Source organism: Echiichthys vipera, assembly GCF_963691815.1.
Source record: "Echiichthys vipera genome assembly, chromosome: 3".
Taxonomy (NCBI): Eukaryota; Metazoa; Chordata; class Actinopteri; order Perciformes; family Trachinidae; genus Echiichthys; species Echiichthys vipera.
Genome location: NC_139828.1, coordinates 99,124 through 105,000, shown reverse-complemented (window position 1 = coordinate 105,000; position 5,877 = coordinate 99,124).

Below are 5,877 nucleotides of genomic sequence, written 5' to 3'. Positions count from 1 at the left end.
GCACACGTTTATGCTCCTAGAGGACACTTTAGCACACGTTTATGCTCCTAGAGGACACTTTAACACACGTTTATGCTCCTAGAGGACACTTTAGCACACGTTTATGCTCCTAGAGTTCACTTTAACACACGTTTATGCTCCTAGAGGACACTTTAGCACACGTTTATGCTCCTAGAGGACACTTTAGCACACGTTTATGCTCCTAGAGGACACTTTAACACACGTTTATGCTCCTAGAGGACACTTTAGCACACGTTTATGCTCCTAGAGGACACTTTAACACACGTTTATGCTCCTAGAGGACACTTTAACACACGTTTATGCTCCTAGAGGACACTTTAACACACGTTTATGCTCCTAGAGGACACTTTAGCACACGTTTATGCTCCTAGAGGACACTTTAACACACGTTTATGCTCCTAGAGGACACTTTAACACACGTTTATGCTCCTAGAGGACACTTTAGCACACGTTTATGCTCCTAGAGGACACTTTAACACACGTTTATGCTCCTAGAGGACACTTTAACACACGTTTATGCTCCTAGAGGACACTTTAACACATGTTTATGCTCCTAGAGGACACTTTAGCACACGTTTATGCTCCTAGAGGACACTTTAGCACACGTTTATGCTCCTAGAGGACACTTTAACACACGTTTATGCTCCTAGAGGACACTTTAGCACACGTTTATGCTCCTAGAGGACACTTTAACACACGTTTATGCTCCTAGAGGACACTTTAACACACGTTTATGCTCCTAGGACACTTTAACACACGTTTATGCTCCTAGAGGACACTTTAACACACGTTTATGCTCCTAGAGGACACTTTAGCACACGTTTATGCTCCTAGAGGACACTTTAGCACACGTTTATGCTCCTAGAGGACACTTTAACACACGTTTATGCTCCTAGAGGACACTTTAGCACACGTTTATGCTCCTAGAGGACACTTTAACACACGTTTATGCTCCTAGAGGACACTTTAGCACTGGTTTATGCTCCTAGAGGACACTTTAGCACACGTTTATGCTCCTAGAGGACACTTTAGCACACGTTTATGCTCCTAGAGGACACTTTAACACACGTTTATGCTCCTAGAGGACACTTTAACACATGTTTATGCTCCTAGAGGACACTTTAACACACGTTTATGCTCCTAGAGGACACTTTAACACATGTTTATGCTCCTAGAGGACACTTTAACACACGTTTATGCTCCTAGAGGACACTTTAGCACACGTTTATGCTCCTAGAGGACACTTTAACACGTTTATGCTCCTAGAGGACACTTTAACACACGTTTATGCTCCTAGAGGACACTTTAACACACGTTTATGCTCCTAGAGGACACTTTAGCACACGTTTATGCTCCTAGAGGACACTTTAACACACGTTTATGCTCCTAGAGGACACTTTAACACATGTTTATGCTCCTAGAGGACACTTTAGCACACGTTTATGCTCCTAGAGGACACTTTAGCACACGTTTATGCTCCTAGAGGACACTTTAACACACGTTTATGCTCCTAGAGGACACTTTAGCACACGTTTATGCTCCTAGAGGACACTTTAACACACGTTTATGCTCCTAGAGGACACTTTAACACACGTTTATGCTCCTAGGACACTTTAACACACGTTTATGCTCCTAGAGGACACTTTAACACACGTTTATGCTCCTAGAGGACACTTTAGCACACGTTTATGCTCCTAGAGGAGACTTTAGCACACGTTTATGCTCCTAGAGGACACTTTAACACACGTTTATGCTCCTAGAGGGCACTTTAACACAGGTTTATGTTCCTAGAGGACACTTTAACACACGTTTATGCTCCTAGAGGACACTTTAACACACGTTTATGCTCCTAGAGGACACTTTAACACACGTTTAGGCTCCTAGAGGACACTTTAGCACTGGTTTATGCTCCTAGAGGACACTTTAGCACACGTTTATGCTCCTAGAGAACACTTTAGCACACGTTTATGCTCCTAGAGGACACTTTAACACACGTTTATGCTCCTAGAGGACACTTTAACACATGTTTATGCTCCTAGAGGACACTTTAACACACGTTTATGCTCCTAGAGGACACTTTAACACATGTTTATGCTCCTAGAGGACACTTTAACACACGTTTATGCTCCTAGAGGACACTTTAGCACACGTTTATGCTCCTAGAGGACACTTTAACACGTTTATGCTCCTAGAGGACACTTTAACACACGTTTATGCTCCTAGAGGACACTTTAACACATGTTTATGCTCCTAGAGGACACGTTAACACACGTTTATGCTCCTAGAGGACACTTTAGCACACGTTTATGCTCCTAGAGGACACTTTAACACACGTTTATGCTCCTAGAGGACACTTTAGCACACGTTTATGCTCCTAGAGGACACTTTAACACACGTTTATGCTCCTAGAGGACACTTTAGCACACGTTTATGCTCCTAGAGGACACTTTAATACACGTTTAGGCTCCTAGAGGACACTTTAACACACGTTTATGCTCCTAGAGGACACTTTAACACACGTTTATGCTCCTAGAGGACACTTTAGCACACGTTTATGCTCCTAGAGGACACTTTAACACACGTTTATGCTCCTAGAGGACACTTTAGCACACGTTTATGCTCCTAGAGGACACTTTAACACACGTTTATGCTCCTAGAGGACACTTTAGCACACGTTTATGCTCCTAGAGGACACTTTAACACACGTTTATGCTCCTAGAGGACACTTTAGCACACGTTTATGCTCCTAGAGTTCACTTTAACACACGTTTATGCTCCTAGAGGACACTTTAGCACACGTTTATGCTCCTAGAGGACACTTTAGCACACGTTTATGCTCCTAGAGGACACTTTAACACACGTTTATGCTCCTAGAGGACACTTTAGCACACGTTTATGCTCCTAGAGGACACTTTAACACACGTTTATGCTCCTAGAGGACACTTTAACACACGTTTATGCTCCTAGAGGACACTTTAACACACGTTTATGCTCCTAGAGGACACTTTAGCACACGTTTATGCTCCTAGAGGACACTTTAACACACGTTTATGCTCCTAGAGGACACTTTAACACACGTTTATGCTCCTAGAGGACACTTTAGCACACGTTTATGCTCCTAGAGGACACTTTAGCACACGTTTATGCTCCTAGAGGACACTTTAACACATGTTTATGCTCCTAGAGGACACTTTAACACACGTTTATGCTCCTAGAGGACACTTTAACACATGTTTATGCTCCTAGAGGACACTTTAGCACACGTTTATGCTCCTAGAGGACACTTTAGCACACGTTTATGCTCCTAGAGGACACTTTAACACACGTTTATGCTCCTAGAGGACACTTTAGCACACGTTTATGCTCCTAGAGGACACTTTAACACACGTTTATGCTCCTAGAGGACACTTTAACACACGTTTATGCTCCTAGGACACTTTAACACACGTTTATGCTCCTAGAGGACACTTTAACACACGTTTATGCTCCTAGAGGACACTTTAGCACACGTTTATGCTCCTAGAGGACACTTTAGCACACGTTTATGCTCCTAGAGGACACTTTAACACACGTTTATGCTCCTAGAGGACACTTTAGCACACGTTTATGCTCCTAGAGGACACTTTAACACACGTTTATGCTCCTAGAGGACACTTTAGCACTGGTTTATGCTCCTAGAGGACACTTTAGCACACGTTTATGCTCCTAGAGGACACTTTAGCACACGTTTATGCTCCTAGAGGACACTTTAACACACGTTTATGCTCCTAGAGGACACTTTAACACATGTTTATGCTCCTAGAGGACACTTTAACACACGTTTATGCTCCTAGAGGACACTTTAACACATGTTTATGCTCCTAGAGGACACTTTAACACACGTTTATGCTCCTAGAGGACACTTTAGCACACGTTTATGCTCCTAGAGGACACTTTAACACGTTTATGCTCCTAGAGGACACTTTAACACACGTTTATGCTCCTAGAGGACACTTTAACACACGTTTATGCTCCTAGAGGACACTTTAGCACACGTTTATGCTCCTAGAGGACACTTTAACACACGTTTATGCTCCTAGAGGACACTTTAACACATGTTTATGCTCCTAGAGGACACTTTAGCACACGTTTATGCTCCTAGAGGACACTTTAGCACACGTTTATGCTCCTAGAGGACACTTTAACACACGTTTATGCTCCTAGAGGACACTTTAGCACACGTTTATGCTCCTAGAGGACACTTTAACACACGTTTATGCTCCTAGAGGACACTTTAACACACGTTTATGCTCCTAGGACACTTTAACACACGTTTATGCTCCTAGAGGACACTTTAACACACGTTTATGCTCCTAGAGGACACTTTAGCACACGTTTATGCTCCTAGAGGAGACTTTAGCACACGTTTATGCTCCTAGAGGACACTTTAACACACGTTTATGCTCCTAGAGGGCACTTTAACACAGGTTTATGTTCCTAGAGGACACTTTAACACACGTTTATGCTCCTAGAGGACACTTTAACACACGTTTATGCTCCTAGAGGACACTTTAACACACGTTTAGGCTCCTAGAGGACACTTTAGCACTGGTTTATGCTCCTAGAGGACACTTTAGCACACGTTTATGCTCCTAGAGAACACTTTAGCACACGTTTATGCTCCTAGAGGACACTTTAACACACGTTTATGCTCCTAGAGGACACTTTAACACATGTTTATGCTCCTAGAGGACACTTTAACACACGTTTATGCTCCTAGAGGACACTTTAACACATGTTTATGCTCCTAGAGGACACTTTAACACACGTTTATGCTCCTAGAGGACACTTTAGCACACGTTTATGCTCCTAGAGGACACTTTAACACGTTTATGCTCCTAGAGGACACTTTAACACACGTTTATGCTCCTAGAGGACACTTTAACACATGTTTATGCTCCTAGAGGACACGTTAACACACGTTTATGCTCCTAGAGGACACTTTAACACACGTTTATGCTCCTAGAGGACACTTTAACACACGTTTATGCTCCTAGAGGACACTTTAGCACACGTTTATGCTCCTAGAGGACACTTTAACACACGTTTATGCTCCTAGAGGACACTTTAGCACACGTTTATGCTCCTAGAGGACACTTTAATACACGTTTAGGCTCCTAGAGGACACTTTAACACACGTTTATGCTCCTAGAGGACACTTTAACACACGTTTATGCTCCTAGAGGACACTTTAGCACACGTTTATGCTCCTAGAGGACACTTTAACACACGTTTATGCTCCTAGAGGACACTTTAACACACGTTTATGCTCCTAGAGGACACTTTAACACACGTTTATGCTCCTAGAGGACACTTTAACACACGTTTATGCTCTTAGAGGACACTTTAGCACACGTTTATGCTCCTAGAGGACACTTTAAGACACGTTTATGCTCCTAGAGGACACTTTAGCACACGTTTATGCTCCTAGAGGACACTTTAACACACGTTTATGCTCCTAGAGGACACTTTAGCACACGTTTATGCTCCTAGAGGACACTTTAACACACGTTTATGCTCTTAGAGGACACTTTAACACACGTTTATGCTCCTAGAGGACACTTTAACACACGTTTATGCTCCTAGAGGACACTTTAGCACACGTTTATGCTCCTAGAGGACACTTTAACACACGTTTATGCTCCTAGAGGACACTTTAGCACACGTTTATGCTCCTAGAGGACACTTTAGCACACGTTTATGCTCCTAGAGGACACTTTAGCACACGTTTATGCTCCTAGAGGACACAGAGACAGGAGTTCTGCTAAAACAAAAGACTTTTATTTTTTACAAAAACTGTGTGTGTGTGTGTGTGTG